Genomic DNA, 20,200 nt, shown 5'->3' with positions numbered 1-20,200 from the left:
CGAACTGCTCAAAACAGGCGAGACCAGCAGTTCAGATGGGCCGCATCAAAGTCCCACTTGGTCAAACCTTCAGATAGTTAGGACTAAAGCCACAATCCCCCGCCAATCCTCTTCAATAGGATGGCGGGACCCCCACTGTCTTGTTAACAATTACCTCTGACAAATCAACTTACCAGTCCTCTTCAGGGTTAGTCTTTGCCCCAAGAGAAGATAAATCAGGGTTCGTCTTCATCTTTGCCCTAAGAGAAGATCCTCTTCAATAGGATGGTAGGTCCATAGAGTTGCTCAAATCGCAATAAACTCCCACTGTCATGTTAACACTACACCTATGACAAAATCAACTTACCAATCCTCTTCAAAAGGATGGTAGGTCCTCAAAGTCGCTCCGATCGCGGCAATTCCTATCACGTTAACGATTACCTCTGATAGCCGACACCGTCATTCTCGCAAATGACGTTGTCCGATCAGTCGTCATACTCATACGTCCCTAAACGATTTGATTCTCCCAGCACTGTCTTTCCCATAAAAGGCGTTGTTGTTTGATAGTGGCCTACTATGCGATGTGCTGCTATTTCAGGGTTCGTCTTTGCCCCAAGAGAAGACAAATTAGGGTTCGTCTTTATCTTTGCCCTAAGAGAAGATAAGCTTCCCCCTTATACTCCGACTGGTGCATGAGTCTAAATTGCCCCCTTATACTCCCACTGGTGCAAGAGTATAAACTGCTCCTTTCCTCCAACCGGTGCACGAGGTCCAACTGGTGCATGAGTCTAAACTGCCCCCTTACACTCCAACTGGTGCATGAGTCTAAACTGCTCCTACCCTCCGACTGGTATACGAGGTTAAACTGCTCCCTTAAATCCAAACGCCTCGAAAGGCTAAGGATAGAGGAGAAATTTTAGCATTGAGCCTAAGAGAGACTCCTCGACAACTTACCATGCTAAGGGCAAGAGCATGGCTAGTCCAACTCAAACGGCAGTTGGTAAAGACAAATCAAGTCCGTTGATAGCTGAGGGTTTGCTCAAAATCCTAGAAGGCGATCATCAGCTGCGAGTGAAGAGCAGGGATCACTTTACGGGACTTCATATCCAAAGTGTTCCAGACCCCATGCGGCCTGATTCAGGTCTGAAAACTTTGGAGGGGGTTTTGTAGGCAATAAAAATTGCCTTTAATCCTTATCAGAGAAGTTCAGAACAAAACTGCTAAAACCTCGCCCGAAATAGCAGAAAAAGGGGAAAACGCAGATATCTCCCAAACCATAAGGAATTTGGCGAAACGGAGGAAGCTAACCGAAGCCTTTGGCTCGGTTCGGATGGCCCCATCTCGTCGAGATAGGCGATTTTCATATATAATTCGTCCAATTCCGACTTACGGTTTGAAAGTTACGGCCTATTCTTCAATCCATGCTCAGGAGCTCGCCTGCAACTCAAATTCGCCTGCAGTCCCAAATCCGCCTGCAGACCCAAGTCTGCCTGCGCACCTGAGCTCGCCTGCAAACCCAGTTCGCCTGCTAGCTCGCCTGCAGACCCAAGTCCGCCTGCAGTCCCAAACTCACCTGCAGACCCAGTTCGCCTGCAAGCTCGCCTGCAGACCCAAGCTGCAGACTCGCCAGCTCACTGTCAACTGCCCACTTGGAGTATGGGAACAGTTACATCAGTGGTCAAATCCCACAAATCAAGGGAGAGGGCACAATACTCCAGGCCCGTCAGATGGCCGTCCACAGTACGAATGAGCGGACAGGCGCCGAAACAGCCTGCACCCTCATAAATGCGGCTCACCTCAGTTGTCCAGGTGAAGGGACGAGAGCCGCCAACGCTCGGTGGTTGGTCAGATCCACGCAAGCATCTGACAGCCGTTGTCACGCATACGAGGAGGGGCTTTCCCACTCCTATGTAGCGTGATGCAGAGCACAGCTCTTCGAATGACCATTGACGGTACGAATGAACAGCAGGACGTCTCCGAACAACGTGTGGTCACATCCCATAATTCAAGGAGCAGTCAAGCTATCTCCCTCACCTCTATTAGTGGTCAAATCCCATGAATCAAGGGATAGCCCATGCCATCCCTTGCCTGTTAAAACCCATCTTCAGCAGCATGAAGAAGGGGGATTGGCCGTTGCATATTCTGCTGGCTAATCTCCCAAAGGTTGAACCTGGACCTTTGCCAAAGGCTCCCTCATTTGAGAACCGAAGCTCCGGCAGCAACTTCGATCGGATCGTCCAAGGGAAGCAGACTCGGCACGAGCACCGAGCGAGGCATCCTATCGCCACCTAAAGTCCCCACACAAAACAAAGAGGGCCTTCCCTCTGCTTCTGTTGTAAACATTTGATTTGTTAGTTTGTAATAAGCTTTCTTATAAATACAAACGAAACTCCTTTCTTCGGAAGAATCAAATTTTCACCCTACAGAAGATGGCGACCACAGTGGGAGAATCCGTTCATTCAGATGAATTGGTGGTGGCGCAGTCTGACGAAGTTGCTGCAGGGACTACTGTTGAGTCCCTTGTGATCAAATTCGAAGGGTACTTACAATCGTCCTCTTCTCGCAGCAATACATCTCGCGATGGTTGCAGAGTCGTGCGGGTGGCCCAGCCCCAAGAGGCTGAGGCAACCAAGCCTGAGGGATCTACCCAAGCCGAGGCAGGGGGTTCTTTTCCCCCCGAACCAGTTGAGGCCGAGCCGAGATTCGAGAATGCAGGTCTAGGGGCTGCTGAATGGGTCGATGAACGATCCTCGCAGACCCCTGTGCAAGAGGAATCAACCATTTGTGTCGACGCAGAATACGCCTCCGTCGTCGACATGAACGCTCCTCGTTCAAAAAGATCCAAACAGCGGCGACGAAAAGCTCTCGCTCGTCTCGAGGCGCAATCCCTCATCCCCCACGACAGCCTGAATTATTATTCAAGCTTGGGGGAATCAACCTTTTGTGCCAGGTTCCCATTTTTGGCGAACCGCTCAAATCAGGCGAGCCTAGCAGTTTAGGCGAGCCCATCTCTTTGAGCCAGGTTCCCGATTTTGGCAAACCGCTCAAATCGGGCAAGCCTAGCAGTTTAGGCGAGCCCAATGAACAAGTGTAGGGGGGGGAAAAAGAGTAGACATGACACATTGCCTAGTAGGCCACTATCTAACGAGTTAGACTATCAGAGGTAACTATTAACGTGATAGTTGTTGGACCTAACATCCTACTGAAGAGGATTGACTTCAGTGGTCGTAGTATCTTCCTCTTCTGACTGAGAAGATTGGGCTTGGTCTGATTGCTCAGGTTGATCCTGCTTACTTTGTTCTTCAGCTTTGATCCTGGCAATAATCTTTTGAGCCTGTTCACCTTGAGAAATTAGTTGTCTTCAGGAACGACATTCTACAACCCTCATTTGTGCTAGAAGGTCGGTCTGTAAGTTGTGTCGATAGGTCTCCACTAAGGTAGACTGTATCATACTTGACGAACACCGGAGAGCCATGGTTCGAAACCTTTTGACGAAGGCTTTGACGGACTCCCTCTTCTTCTGCTTAGTGACGAGAAGAGTATAGATGGAAACTTCTGTATCCTCTTCAAAGAATCTTAACAGGAAGAGTCCCTCTAGATCTGCTCACTTTTGGATACATCCGGCAGGCAGTTTCCTGAACCATTCAAAAGCAACTCCCTTGAGAGTGCTAATGAACAATCGAGCCAGTATGACGTCGTTTGATATCACATTCCCAGTCTGTAGGGCCTGACAACTCCCTCGTCTTAGAGATCGCTTCTGTTAGCAATGGCGTTGAGGCGGGCTTCCAATTCTTCCATTTTGGCAGACTAAAGATTCTGCTGGATAGGGCCTGACAACTCCCTCGTCTTAGAGATCGCTTCTGTTAGCAATGGCGTTGAGGCGGGCTTCCAATTCTTCCATTTTGGCAGACTAAAGATTCTGCTCATTCTCAGTCTCTTTTTCTTCATCAGAGGAAGATTCCTGGTTGTGGGCTTCTTGATCAGAAGCAACACCATCAACCAATTTTTCCTTCCTTTTGCTTGTGTGAAGTCAGGATGAAGACAGTTTTCCTCTCCGGGAAGATTCTTGCCTAGGTGGCGAATCTATCTCCTGAGATTTGGCCTTATCTGCGACGATTTGAGTCAACAGGGCCATGAGTTCATTGATGGCCTCCTGTTGAGATTTGAGCATGGCCTGAGATTTGAGCATGGCCTCCTGCTCGTCAAGTCTCTTCGCGAGATCTTCATAGTTTCCCGTCATATAAGTGGAGCTCTCATGTTCAACAAAAGAGCTTGATGATTGGGACTCTACAATGGCTGAGTGTTCATCATCGGAATTGGTTCCTCTGGCTAACCTCCGATAGTTGACAGGGGGAATAGCTCCTGATCGCGTCCGAGTGCGTTGGTAGATTCCTTCAAACTCGTTAGCGATTTCTTTGACAGTCGGGGAACGACTTGTCTCAGAGTCCTCGGGACTAGGACCCGAAGCTTTTCCTCTACCGATCACATTGATAGTGACCCCAGAATATTCGGTCTCTGGAGAGTTCTTCCTGTGAGAACGTCGTCGTTGGTTGGGCAAAACAACGTTCATAAATTAGTCGAATACCAACAGTTTGGCCGCATATGAGCAGCATTGACATCCCGAGAGGACCGTAGGAATCAGTCATTCATATTGGAATGAACGAATGACTTGTTGTATCGGTCTTTCTCTCGGTATAAACTCCCTCAAGTCTGTTGTAAAGACTCGAGAATTACTCACTGATCGTGAGGTTTGAATTGGAACCCCCAGTCTATGATTGGACAGGATTGGCTCCTGGTGAACATGGATCTTGAATCCACGTTGATCTTTTTGAGCACGATAAATCGCATCATGTTCTGGAGAAGAAACACGACGGTCGTGTTCTGTTTTACTAACGCTAGACCGAAGTCTGCGTTTTGTTGACGAAATGCACCTTTGTCGGTTGCGTTTTTGTCGGTTAACGCAGTTCGTAAGTCTATGTTTTGGATCTTGAACGCACTCCTGAGAGTTACATTTTGGTTCTGAAACGCACTCTTGAGAGTTGCGTTCTGCCAGATCAACGCAGTTTTGAGGTCTGTGTTTTGATGTTGAAACGCGCCTCTGAAGGCTGCGTTTTGATTACACAAGCACCACTGAGGGTTGCATTTGGCATAAACTGAGCCCACTCCTTTAGAGGAGGGGCTACTCGAGCAATCTCGGCTAAAGGAGAGGGCTTCCTTCAGCATAGGAACAACAATTGGAACTTTAGTCTCCTTGGAGATTTTGCGGGTCTTGTGCATAGCCTTGGGGCTAAGGGATCCGGAGGAGAGGGCCTCCTTGTACTTGGCTTGATCAAACTCCACGACGAGAGTCTCGACCGTTGTTCCAGTGAGCTTGACGTCGGATTGCACCACCACTTCTTCATCAGAGAAGCTACTCCCCAGCGGAGTCGCCATCTTTTGTTTCTTGGAAAATTTGTAGTAAAAAGAATGAAAGAAATTTGATTTGTATTCTCTCGATCTTAATTATAATTGGATTTCCTGATTACAAAAGAGAAGAGAATGATCTGGATTCTCCCCTTTGTTTAATTTTGGGTTCTTCATGGTAGCGATGGAGTGCCTCCCTCGAATGCTCGCGTCGAGTTTGCTCTCCGTTGACGATCCGAACGTCTTGATTCACTGGAACGATATCTTCTCCTCATGATTTGACGTTGTAGAGAACTTGCATGAAAAGTTTGAAAATAACTCTTAACGAGTTAATAACTCAGAGCGAGTTTTAGAAGAACTTGCAGAGCAAGTTTTGAAAATAACTCTTAACGAGTTAATAACTCAGAGCGAGTTTTAAAAGAACTTGCAGAGCAAGTTTTGAACTCTGATTGAGTTGAGAAGAACTCTTAGAAAGAGTTCACAAGCCAAGCCAAGCCGAATAATCTCAAAGGCTTCACTAAAAGCCTTCCAAGATGACTCAAGAGTTTCTTTAAGTTGCTGATCTCCAAAGCTCTAAGAAGATCTGAAGAAGTCCAACCGATCTCTAAAAGAGGGCCTTTTGATCTCCAAAATTCCCAGATCCAAGATCCCAAAAGCCAGCCTCAACTCAATTGAGTTTCCCACTACTTATAGGAGATTTAGGAGTGTAACCGCCCCCTTAAATCTCTCCTTAATGAGGGTTTAATAGGGTATAACTGCCCCCCATAAATCTCTCCATGATAGGGTAGTGATCCCCTCAAATCTTAGGGAGAAAATGGTTCTGGAATCGTTCAAATCGTGCTTGAACGAGTTAAACGCTGAAAACAGCGTTCTGGGCCCGAACTGTGCGTTTCTGGACCTAAAACGCAGAGTTGGGCCTGTTTTAGGCTGAAAACGCACAGGTCCCGCTGCGCAGAGATGAACTCTGCGTTTTAGACCTGGGACGCAAAGTTGGGTTCTGCATGAACTGTGCGTTTCTGGACCTGGGACGCAGAGTTGGGTTCTGCATGAACTGTGCATTTTTGGACCTGGGACACAGGGTTGGGTTCTGCATTAACTGTGCATCTCTGGACCTGGGACGCAGAGTTGGGTTCTGCATTAACTGTGCGTCTTTAGACCTGGGACGCAGAGTTGGGTTCTGCATTAACTGTGCGTCTCTGGACCTGGGACGCAGAGTTGGGTTCTGCATTAACTATGCGTCTCTGGACGTGGGACGCAGAGTTAGGCTCCGCATTAACTGTGTGTTTTTGGACCTGGTATGCAGAGTTAGGCTCCGCATTAACTGTGCATTTTTGTTGTTGGATGCAGAGTTGAACTCTGCGTTTTAAGTCCACAAACTCTACATTTTAAGTCCATGAACTCTGCGTTTTGACTCTGTAATGCAGAGGTGAACCTTAGGCGGGCTTGGCGAGCTTCAGGCTAAGTCCAATGTTCTGACGAAGTCCAGTCTTGCAGACGGACTTCAGAACATAACTTGCTGCGAAGAACATGTCATAACTTTCAAACCGTAAGTCGGAATTGGACGAATTATATATGAAAATTGGCTATCTCGACGAGACGGAGCCGACCAAACCGACCCCATAGGGTTTGGTTTGCTCCATCAGTTTTGCCAAATTCCTTACGGTTTGAGAGATATCTGCGTTTTGATTTGAAGAGACCGTCGATTTGTAGTCTCTTTTATTAGAGCGTTGCAAAGATCGTCATCTTGTAATCTTCGTCTTGGCTCCTTGAAAATGTGAGAGTCGTCAGATTGTAACTCCCGATGTTGATTGTGAAGGCTGTTGATTAGAGCTTTCATCAGTTGTTGCGAAGGTCGTCAGATTATAACCTTCATCGATCCACGTGAAAGTCTTCAAATTATAACCTTCTGAAAGTTGTCAGATTGTAACTTTCATCATCAGTGTTTGATGGGGATTGGCTATCTGTTGTGATTTTTAGACAGCCTATAATTATTAATAACAACCTGCCATAATATCAAATATATGGGCTTTTATCCTTTTTACGGTCAAAGACTAACCGGCAACGCGTGTTAGACACTAACTTATCCCTACTTAGGTTTCAGGATAAAATTCCTCAGATTTGGATTCTGGTGTCTTATTCAATCAGTGAAAGACTAAACCGACAACGCGTGTTAGGCGTTGACTTATCCCTACTTAGGCTTCAGGATAAAATTCCCCGTGCGTGTAAGGCACGGATTATGGAGTTGAAAGATGGTGTTGGAATATTGTGTCTTCTCTTGGGGTAAAGACGAACCCGATGTAGGAGAGGAAGAATTTTATATTCTATTTCCCAAACCTAAAGAGGAAGAATTTTATATTCTATCTCCAGTTGTCAAAGGAAACTCAAAGTGGGATCTCCACTTCAAGAATCCGAGAAGGTAAAACTAAGAGTGAGACCTCCACTCCGAGAATCAAAAAGATTCGGATAATCCTAACTGTCAGAAGGTTTAATTATCAAACTAAAGGTGGTTTCTCGTTTATCGAGAGTGAATTGTGGTTTTGCCTCTAACTATAGGAAGGTTTGACCAAGTGGGATTTTGAGGCGACCCTAACTATAGGAAGGTTTGATCACTCGATTTGAAAGTAGACCTCTCGTTCATGGAAGGAATTGAGAGAAGATTTTGGTTGTGACCCTAACTGTAGGAAATTTTGACCAAATGGGGGTTTAAGACGATCCTAACTATAAGAATGTTTGATCACTCGATTTGAAAGTGGACCTCTCGTTCATGGAAGGAATCGAGAGGAGATTTTGGTTGTGGCCCTAACTGTAGGAAGGTTTTACCAAATGGGGGTTTGAGACGATCCTAACTGTTTAAAGGTTTGATCGTTCAATTTATGAACCTCCCGTTCATGGAAAAATCAAGAGGGGATTTTAATTATGGTCCTAACTGTAAGAAGGTTTGACCAGGTAGGCAGTGGGAGTAGGAGTACAAATCACAGTAGGAGTGTTGATTTGTAAAAGCCGTTCAGCAGAATTTTTAATGTTAAGTGATAAGAATTTAACATGAAAAGGGTCTGCCACTTGCCATGAATTGGCAGCTAAACTTTGAGAACACTGCATTAGGACTTAACCTTGGGCGTGCTAAGTGCGCAAATGCAATGGGAGTTTGAACGGATTTGACCGAAAGAACTCTGATAGGCTCACTGTCAATTGATCTGATTAGTGAGGGACAATGGGAGTTTCGTATTTATCCCTGTTTATAGTAACCGGGTTATCCACCCCCAGCTTTCTTTACGAAACTGGTTCTAATGAGGAATACTTTGTATTTAGATGGATGGTCGGGTTATCCTTAAGAATACCACATACAATATTCTTCCAGGAACTTCCGTTAAAATTAGGAAATAGTTTAGACTCGTATACTTGTTGAAGAATGGATGGAGCAGTTCATCCTCGTGCACCTATTGGAGGATTGAGAAGCAGTTTATACTCATATACTCTTTGGAGTGTTGAGAAGCAATTTATACTCGTATACTCTTTGGAGTATTGAGAAGCAGTTTATACTCGTATACTTTTCGGAGTGTTGAGAAGTAGTTTATACTCGTATACTCTTTAGAGTGTTGAGAAGCAGAGTTTATACTCTTCGGAGTGTTGAGAAGCAGTTTATACTCGTATACTCTTCGGAGTGTTGAGAAGCAGCCAGATCAAATTGAAAGGATGGGGCTCCCCTACTGAATCTCTGTCCTGAGTTGCTAACTATTAAAATGATAGGAAAGTCTCATTCGGCTCATTTCAGTGTTATGATGCCAGCATCGACCAATGCTTGAATGTTGTTCTTGAGAGTAAAGCAAGCATTGGTGGGATGAAGGATCCTCCTGTGGTACGCATAGTATTTTGAATCCGAAGTGTTATTAGCTTCCTCATGATTCGTAATAGATGGTAGCTTGATTTTGTTGTTTTTAAGGAAGTATTTGAAGATAGCCGGAACCTCTTCATCCTTGAAGGAATACTCTTTTTGGAGTCTCGGATCCGGAGTCTTTCATTATTTTCGAGGCTGCTGTTGTGACATCTGATTAGCATTAACAACTGCTGCATGTGCCTTTTCATTATCACGAGAAGAAAAATTCGAGTTCGGGGGGTTAGTCATCTGTTGGCCTTTTTCGAGCTTTTTTCTTTTGAGAAAGCGTTCAGCTTGTTCCCCTTGCTTTTTTAATTCTTTCCATGTCGTGGATGGTGCTACTCCCATAACTTCTAAGATATCAATGGACAAGTTATTATGATAGGTTTGGAGGATAAAGTCCTCTATGATCGGATCTCGGCAGTTCATTGCCTTATTCCGAAAGCGCTTGACGAAGTCGTCGACCATCTCGTCGTATTCCTATTTCTCATTGAAGAGTGTCCTGATTGACACCTCGGCGTCATCATCAAAGAAGTGAGCGAGGAACAGGTTCTCCATGTCGTCCCAGCTGTTGATGCTTCCAGGCTTGAGACGGCAGTACCAATCGAAGGTGGGCCTACAGAAGGTGCTAACGAATGACCGAACCATTAATGCTTCATCACCGGAGATTATGCCCAAATGAGACTTGAAGTAGATCAGGTGTTGAGTGGGCGAACCCTTCCCGTCAAACGGCGTGAAGTTAATCAGGTTGAATTTCGTCGGATATAGGATTGACTCCTACTCTCTTGGGTAAGGACACGGAATACTGGTCTTCTTTACCTCTTGAGCAGACATCAGAGCGTTGATTTTGTTCTTAAGATTTTTCATCTTCTCGTCCTTGTCTGTATCATGCTTTGGACGATTTCTAAGAGGAGCAACGTGGCCACCCTGGCATTGTTATCTTTGGTGGGACTACCCCTAGCTTCGTTACCTTTAGCGAGGCCACCCCCAATGTTTTGATCAACGGGAGGGTTATCCACATCAAGGTGTTCGTCCATGTCTGAATCGTTACCTATCCGGTAAGCATTATTGTGACGACTAGATTCACTAATTTGATTAGACAAGACCCGAATCTGTTGGTCATGCTCTTCTCTTATCTACTGCATAGCCATTTCCATTTCGATTTTGAATGCTTCTTTCTGCTTGGCTAGAGCATCCTCAACCATTTTGGCTACTTCATCGGTGTTAATCATAAATACTTTGCGGGATTGTCCTGGACTGGATATTATTTTGTTAGAAGCGACTGTAGAGTTGGCATCTGACGCTTCATCATCCGAGGATAATCCCCTCTGCATTCTCTGATAATCCCTACGTCTAGTAGTCCCTACGCGTAGCCGAGTTAGATGATGCGATACGAGCGATTCAGAACTAGAAGGTCGAGCCGACTTTCCCTTATCAGCCATGTTAATTATGACTTCTGGAAGTTCGTCATCTTGAACAGCTGATCGTTTCTTACGGAGACGCTTTGGTTTGGACTTAGCCTTTCCGTTAGAGATTCTCTTGAATACCGAGACCCTCTGTGGAGCTGTCTTGGGGTAGCTACATGCTGATAATACTGTCCTGATAATCTTGGTGTACGGATAGTGAGAGTCTGTTTCTCGGGTACTTCTCTTCCGAGACTTATTCGTACCCCCAGCCTAATAGTACAACTCATCGGCATAATTGCTGAAGCAACCTATCGTGTGTTGGCACGACTTCCTAGGTATAACGTCGTCGCCGTCAGACGAAAATGTTTCCTTCTGGGGGTTCGACGTCTTGTTAGCGCTCTCAAGAGTCACACGTTTTGAGCTACACATTCGTGAGCGTGGGACCTTAATGGGCTCTTGGACACTGACTCGATGTCTAAGGTGGTCAGTTACAAGAGTTTTCCCAATATAGAAAGGCTTAGACTTGTTGCGAGGGCGTGTGCGACTCCCAGTTTGATGAGTTGCTTGGGGTTCAGTCAATGGACCCAAGCGTTCTTTAATCGGAACTTTGCCTCGATCCTTATACAAAGGGCACAGGCAATTAGCCATCCTCATCTTGAATCAGGACAAGTCCACGCTGCTGTGGGGCTCTGCTGGAGGTGTGTGATTCATCAGGACAGAAACAGGGGCTGTCGGAAGCTTAAACAGGACTGTGGTAGGTGAATCGGGTGACAGAGCCCGAATCTGTTGGTCATGCTCTTCCCTCATCTGCTGCATAGCCATTTTCATTTCAATTTTGAATGCTTCTTTCTGCTTAGCTAGAGCATCCTCAATCATTTTGGCTACTTCCTCGGTGTTAATCATACACACCTCGTGGGATTGTCCTTGACTAGATACCATTTTGTCAGAGGTAACTGCAGAGTTGGTATCTGATGCTTCATCATCTGAGGATAATCCTCTATTCATCCTCTGATAGTCCCTACGCCTAGTAGTTCCCACACATAATCGAGTTATACGTTGGGATACGTCTGAAAAATGATGGGGACTGAAACTCTGCGTTGACTTTCCTTTATCGACCATATTGATAGTGACTTCTGGGAGTTCGTCATCTTGCGCAACTGATCTTTTTCTATAGAAATGCTTTGGATTGGACTTGGATGTTCTGGTGGAGATCTTTTCCAATATCAAGACCCTCTGTGGAGCGGTCTTGGGGCAGCTACACGCTGATAATACTGCCCTGATTAGTTTGGCACACGAACAATGAAACTCCATCTCTCGGGTACTCCTCTTTCGAGATCTGTTCGCATCCCCATCCCAATGGTACATTTCATCGGCATAATTGTTAGAGCAACCTATCGTGTGTCGGCATGACTTCCTAGGTATAACGTCATCACCGTCAAACGAAAACGTTTCCTTCTGGGGGTTCGACGTCTTGTTAGCGCTCTCAAGAGTCGCACGTTTTGAGCTACGCATTCGTGAGCGTGGGACCTTAACGGGCTCTTGGACAGTGACTCGCAGTCTAAGGCAGTCAGTTATAGGAGTTTTCCCATTATAGAAAGGCTCTGACTTATTGTGAGGGCGTGTGCGAGTCACAGTTTGATGAGTTGCTCGGGGTTCAGTCAATGAGCCCAAGCGTTCTTTAATTGGAACTTTATATTGATCCTTGTGCAAAGGACCCAGGCAATCGGCCATCCTCATCTTGAATCGGGACAAGTCCACACCACCATGAGGTTCTGCTGGAGGTGTGTGATTCATCGGGACAGAAACATGGGCTGTCGAAAGCTTAAACGGGACTACGGGAGGTGAACCGGTTGCGAACCGAACCGAACCGGTTCGGTTCAGGCGCGAACCACCACTTGGTGGTTCGCGCATTCCGGTAGTTCCGGGTGCTGTTTGACTTTTTGTCGACGCCGTTTCAGACTTTGGTTTCCAGACTTGGCATGATTTTGGTGGTGTTTTTATCACCTCTTCTTGCTTCAAATTCTGTGGTTCTTGCATGAGAATCCGTGCGTGCACAATCAAGGCGCGACGCTTCTGAATGCGCTCCTTGAGGGTTGAACGGGTCCGTTTGACTTGGATCCTTTCATTCGTTGTTGGTTTGGAGGAGAGGATATATGTTTGCTGCTGGGACACTCAGTGCCTTCTGAGTTTCAGATCCGCCTCATAGCAGATCACGTTAACAGGCTCCAAAGCCTTGGTGAATTGGCACGCGAGGCGTTGACGTTATCTTTGACATACTCTTTTTGAGAGAGTCGGCACATTTTTAGAAGTGAGCTCTTTGATTGAAGAGCTGTAGTTCGTGGCCTTGGCTTTGTCATACGCCGGGAGGCTGTTGTGGGGTGTATCTTGGGCCACCGCGGGGTGAGGATCCTGATTTTGGGCCTTCAAGTCTGAGTATCCCCGAATCTTCCTTGTGGAGTCTCTCCTATGCTTACGAGGAGAGGATGATCTGGAAGATGAGGATAAGTATTCCTTGTACTTTGCTTGGTCGAACTCGTACTCGACCTCTTCGTCAACCGGGATGATAATCTTCGGTTGCGACACTACAGCTTCGGCAGAGAAGCTGTTGGCTCCCACCGTGGTTGCCAGTTTGTTTTCATCAAAAGTTATTATTTTTATTGTTGTCAAACCTGTTACACCATTCATTGATTACAAGTTCAAACTAAAAGAAAAGTTGATCTTTTTATAAGATCTTCTTACAATGAAAATTAAAGATTATAACTTTATCCAATAAAACACAGCAGTAGTTTATCTTCTGTTGCTTTGTGTGGGACCTTTGCCTGTGTGGGGGATGCGTTAGTCCGTGGACCGTCGCGGATCAGTCCGGTTGACAAGTTTAATTATGCTCTTGTTTCACGAAGGAAACAATTGCAGTAGCGACAATCACGACCAAGAGAGATTGTGGCTCTTCTCAAGATCAAAACAAAGTTTGATCCGAAGGAAAGAGGGAGAGAGAATCTCAAATCTTTCGAAGGCTTTTTATTTATGAAAAAGTTCGCCAAGATCTGCCAATTCTTCTTTGAAATTCATGGTTTACTGCTCAATTTGACAGCACCTCGCCCTCCTATTTTAGATCCTCTCCAATGAAGACCATGAGCTTCTATTTATAGGCTTTTGTCGCCGCGTTTTCTAATAAGATTAAGTGTTTTGACGTCATCTGCAGTTGATAACCGCTCAACCGCACTTAAGGATAGCTTCAAAATAGTTAGGGAGATCCTGGAATGAAAGAATTCTTAAAAACATCGAAACCCACATTTTGGAAAGTTTTGGGAGTGGATCACCACCTGATGGCTCGGAGCTGTGCGAGCTACTAATTGGTGGCTCGCAGCCATGCGAGCTAGTTTGTACCACATCGAGTATTTTAGTTTTAACTTTCTTATCCAATCTCAGAATGTGTTGATTTAAGATGCGTTGGAAAGCTGACGAAAAGACCTACAACTTTTATTTTTGGAGTTTCTTCATAATCAAACCACATCATGGCAAAAATGTAACTTATTTGTGCGAACCACCAAATGGTGGCTTGCATCCTTGCGAGCCAGTTCGTATCACCTCGGGTATTTTGGCTCTAACTCTCTTGTCCGATATCAAAATAAGAAAATTCAAGACGTTGGAAAGATAACGATAAGACCTATAACTTTTAACTTTTGAGTTTTTTTAGAATCAAATAACATCATGGCTAAAATGTCACTTCTTTATGCGAGCCAGTTCGTACCACCTCGGGTATTTTGGCTCTAACTCTCTCGTTCGATCTCGGAATGAGGTGATGCATGATGCATTGGAAAGATAACGAAAAGACCTACAACTTTTATCTTTGAGTTTCTTTAGAATCAAATCACATTATGGAGGAAATGTCACTTCATTGTGCGAGCCACCAAATGGTGGCTCGCAGCCTTGTGAGCCAGTATGTACCACCTCGGGTATTTTGGCTTTAACTATCTTGTCCGATCTCGGAATGATGTGATTCAAGATATATTGGAAAGCTAACAAAAAGATCTACAATATTCAATAGGCGATCCACACATGGTATGGGTGAGTCACACATGGTGTTTCACCCATTTTGGACGAAACACAATTCCTAGCTGAGTTGTTTTGCCATTTCACGTGTCACATTGACTCGTACGCTTCACCAATTCACTTCATATATTTTGTTAACTTAGAGATGGCCAGTTAGCGCGTGGGCCATTTGGAGCTAGCCGGTGAGCGCGCGAGCCACTTCGAGGGGGCTGATGAGCGCGCGGGCCACTTGGCAGTAGCTGATGAGCAGGCGGGCCACTTGGAGGTGGCCGGTGAGTACGCGGGCCACTTGGTTTTCCATTCTGATACTTGTTTCTATGTCATCAACACTTTGTCGATCTGCTTTATGCACTTGTCGACATCAGATAACCCTCATTGATTTGGATTATGATGTTCATCATCTTCTCTCCATCTCGAACTGCGTGCATGAACCTATAGGCAATTTTTGACGCCTACAAGGTCTTTTGTTGATCATGCTCCGCCATAAGGATATGGTTGTAGCCTTTCTATGAAACTGTGTAGTTCATGGTCTGCACTCTCATCCACAAGTTGATCGATCCTAGGTCAGGGATAGCTATCATTTGGGCAAGCTTTATTTATATCTATGAAGTCCACACACATCCTCTATTTGCCAAGGGATTTCCTCACCAGCATCACATTGGATAGCCACTCTAAGTATTGCACTTTCTCGTTGAAGCCGGTTTAAGAAGTCGGTCGACTTTATCGACAACCGCCTTCTGCCTCTCAGGGCTGAGATGACTTTTCTTTTGTCGAACAGGCTTGGTGTGTCGATCAACTAACACTAGTGGAAAACTATGCTTCGCTGACGGCAACAACGCTGACGGGACTTTACCGTCAGCGATGTTTATATCGCTGACAGGAATTCTCGTCAGCGTTGTTGCTGTCACAAATGTCTTATAACCATCGGCGATGTGATCATTGCTGACGGGAAATAAACATCGCTGAGGGGAAGCCCGTCAACGATGTTTGATATAAATTGTTTTTATCGAGCCCCTCTCGTTGTTTCTACCACAGTAAAAAACCCTAATTTCGCCGCCGCCCCTCTCAGCTCTGACTCGCCGCCGGCCTCGCCCTCGCCATCACGTCCCGCTTCTCCTCTCCGACTCCACCGCCCTCGCCATCACCTCCCGAACCCCAGTCGACTTCACCGCCCGCTACCCTCGCCATCACCCCTCCCGAACCCCACTCGACTTCACCGCCCGCCGCCCTCGCCATCACCCCGTCGCCCTCGCCATCACCCCCCGTGGCGAGCTCCTCCTCTCCGACTCCACTGTCCGCACGCTGATGCCTCGAACCCCAGTCTCCGCTTCATAGCTCGTAGCTCACGGTGACATACTATTTTCTAGCAAGTGATTTTTATCTTTTAAAATTTGTTTGTTCTACTGATATGTGATAAATTTAGAATTTTGAATTTATTTGATTGTTATAAATTTCAGAAGTCATTAAGCTTAATTTCATGTTTGCTTTAAGAAAATATTGCAAGAAATACGAGAATCCATTACATTAGGTAAAATTTCTATTAATATAAGAGTTTTTGTCTATCATTTATCATCTGTCACAAGGTTGTAAGAACAAGTATTTTTTTGGATTTTATCCAAAACCAAACTAAAAAAAAGAACTATTGGGTCATCATCAACTATATGAAAAGGATACATGCATACTATTGGTAATATATAATGCATGTGTTAATTTGTGTAAACGTCCATAATCACTGAAGTCAAATTTTATTTTATTTTCTGAGGGTACTTGAGTATTTAATTACTAACTAGTACTGTTTGTAAAAAAAATATAAGTGAATTTTATTTTTTAGTTTCTCAAAAGATTATTATTATCTTTCCTAATATGAAGATCAAAATAAGGAGGGTTTTCTGATATTTTGAAAATTAAGGCGTGTTATCTGATAATAGTCCCAAAGTTAATGGGGATTTACTAATATTTAGTCTTTATCTTAACTGAAAATTTTGATTAGTTAGATATATCGAGATTGTATTGTGTTATATGTCATGATTTTATGAATCAGAAGTCGTTACCCCTAGTTTCCCGTCTAATATTGTTGGATGTGAATCTCTTCTGATATAAACTCACGCAATTCTAGTTGGATGTGAAAATACTTTTTACATCTAAAGAGAATAACGTGATTTATGTTAGGAGCACGATCTACATGCAATAATTATTAGATCTATCCGGGGAGGATTCCCCTTCTTGTACAGGTTAGGAATACAGTAGTGTATCGTCTATCTTTGTATACTTTATGTATTTTTATTCCTACAAAATTTCGATAACACGTACCGTATTGTTCTCCGTGTACAATAAGCGTATGTTGTTTTGCGTATCGATCTATAATCGATCTATTATTGATGATTGATACGCATTATAATATCCACACAGTGTACTCGGAGAACAGCGGGTAGGTGCTGCCGAAATTTTTAAGAAATAAAAACACATAAAGTATATAAAGGTAGTTATAGACACTACTATATTCCTAATGGGATATGTCCATTTCCTATGACAGCCGTTAAAGTCTCTTATTGAAAATATGAGCGTTAGATTTTACTCCCATATAATTTATGTCTGGTAATTTTCCCTCCGAGATTATTATAATTTGAATTTCCTTGATGTCGTGAAGAAAGTTAATATAACAAAATCGTTAATTTGATGCATTACTAATAAAAATTCATATTACCTAATTATGCTTAATATCATACAGATGAGGATAGTTCCCGACAAATCATGGATCGATATTCCTCGTATTGATAGATGGAGGGATAGTCGATATAAAGATGGAATAAATCAGTTCATACAGTACGCCTTGGCAGACCCACGGAAGTTAAATAGTGATGTCGTGTATTGTCCCTGCTGTTGGTGTAAAAATAGGGCGTTTAATCTTCTATATATATTCTCTCCTCTTCCTAGAATATTTGATAAATAAAACTAATAAATAATTTTATAAATCTTAGAACGCTCCCTTTATGCCGCTGTCAGAACTGCACAGAAGGACAATTGTTCAGTTTAAGAAGGGGTACGATGACGATGAGAATAAGAAACAAAAACTAAAATTGGCCAAGAAAATACATGTTATCTAATTCAACATTAATTATTACTTGAAATTATTGAATTATCTTAGCTCTTATTAGCCTGTTCTTTTGTTGGGAATTTACTGTTTGCACTCTTCTTCTCATTTCAGAGGTGGTAATATTGAGACAATGCTAATGCACTCTGTGAATAGCTTATGTATATATCTGAGCTCCAATTGGGATCCAATATTGTTTGAAGCTAGTAGGTCATAGTTATGATCATAAGGACATGTCCACTAATAAGATACATAATTGTCCTATATATGTTGTACACAACATGCGGACATGCAATGACTTATAGAAAATACACACGATATGCACATGTATATTATGACACGGCTTCAACAGAAGTGTCCATGCACCAATACACTCAATATTTCTGAGAAATACATGAATGACCATGAGCAAGGCAACGTGATGGTTAACTAGTGTTTTTTGTTCCATCACAAAATTGGAAAGATGTAATAGAAACTGTGCTCCACATAGCTAGAAGTTTGATGATCATTCCTATTATTTGACAGTACCCTGTAATGCACACATGTAGAGAATAACTTCAATCAAATTGGAGGTTTACAAGTAGCTGACTGAGATTTTGAACCATACATGCTTCCTACACTTGAACCCGCTCTGAAATGTTAGATCAACTTCACTAATATGATCGCTCCACGTATCGATTAGAAAGTACAGTCAAACTTTCCATCTATTTAATGGTTATATGCAAGCTCTGGTATCCTATTTGTTGCCCCCATGAAATGGTAGACGAAGGCAAGTACTGTAAGAAAAATGGTAACTACAAACAATATCAATAAATAAAGACAGTAAAAAACCTCGTGCATATGACATTAAAAAACCTTGGCATAATCATAAGCATTCTTACTGTGCAGCTTAATATCATACAGATGTAGCATTATTACCTAAAATTATTTAATTATCTTAGCTCTTATTATCCTGTTCTTTTGTTGGGAATTTACTGTTTGCACTCTTCTTCTCATTTCAGACTGTCCCAAAAAATTGAAATGACATACATTCCAAATATAATCCAATTTTTTAACTGAACTTCTAATATTACTTAATATCTTAGCTCTTATTAGCCTGCTCTTAAATTCATTGTTTTGTCTTTTAGGAAGCTCTGGAAAACACATATGCTGAGGTTATTGCACAGAGCCAGGAGCCCCTGACTAGAGAGCAGAATTATAATTTGAGCCATTTAGTTTATGGACTTCCCAAAAAGGGGAGGACCAGGTGGATGGGAGTTGGAGCTCAGTGGCTGTACCCTATTCCAGCCTCCGTCGATTTCAACGCCATCGACTATACCCCCGGGGCCCTCTTACATGCCGCAGGAGGATTGCACTCAGCAGGCGATGCAGCTTGTTTCCTCTGTGATGAATCTATTAGATGGTCAGATTCCCGAGGAGATGTGGGAGGATATTCAAGAGGAGCTTATGCAAGTGATCCACCCTACTGCTACTTTTGTGATGGTTTCCCGGCAAATAATAAAATCTTGTAGAAGGCGGGTTCCTACTCGGGTGCAAAGCCAGATTATGAACTTTTTGGCCTCTCAAAAGGCATTTACTGGTAGTGGATAGAGTAGCAGACAGGTATACATATTATATATGTAAAACATGATTACACACAATACTATTTGATTCTAAATTTAAATTATTTTGTTGTTAGAGTGGAGATGATGCTATTGGGAGCACGAGTCGTAGGGGTGGAGCCGCCAGTGGCAACGTAGACGATGACATGGATAGGGTGGATGATCTATCTTAGTGAGTTATATCCTAAACTCGTGTTTGTATATCGGACATCTTTATATTAGAGATATATGCTTGTATGGTTTGTTGTGCAATTTTTTGTGGATTTAGAACGTATCATGAAAATTGAATGAATGCGAAATGTTTGTGAAATTTGGATTGTACGTATTTTGAATGTTTGTGAAAATTATTCTGTTGCGAGATATTTGTGAAATTTGGATTGTACATATTTTGAATATTTGTGAAACTTGAATGGATGCGAGATGTTTGTGAAATTTGGAATGTTTGTGAATATTTGTGAAAATTGGAATGTTTGTGAAATTTGTATGTACAGGGAATTGATTGTGTAATCAGCAATATTTTTTTAGCTGATGATAAGCATCGCTGATGGGAAAACCGTCAGTGACATTCAACGCTGACGGATTTGCCGTCAGTGATGGTAATAACATCGCTGATGGCACGCCGTCGATGATATTTATCGCTAACAACATGACCGTTAGCAATAGTAATTTATCGCTGACGGCTAGCCGTCAGAGATACATATCGCCGACGGCGTGCCGTCGGCGATGTTAATTTCGTTGCTGACGAATAGTCGTCAGCTATAAAGATCGCTGACGGCTAACCCGTCAGCGATGT

The 20,200-nt window shown here is 43.6% G+C and overlaps 1 long non-coding RNA gene across 1 annotated transcript; it reads left to right on the top strand.

The window, feature by feature from the left end:
* Positions 18,954 to 19,659, top strand: LOC109840128. The gene is made up of 2 exons (XR_002246806.1): positions 18,954 to 19,408; positions 19,485 to 19,659. It is a non-coding gene; the product is annotated as an uncharacterized LOC109840128 (long non-coding RNA).

The sequence above is a fragment of the Asparagus officinalis genome, chromosome 5 (genome assembly GCF_001876935.1).
Source record: "Asparagus officinalis chromosome 5, Aspof.V1, whole genome shotgun sequence".
Lineage (NCBI taxonomy): Eukaryota > Viridiplantae > Streptophyta > Magnoliopsida > Asparagales > Asparagaceae > Asparagus > Asparagus officinalis.
The sequence above is the reverse complement of the archived record's forward strand: the minus strand, read 5'-3'. Positions and strand labels throughout refer to the sequence as shown.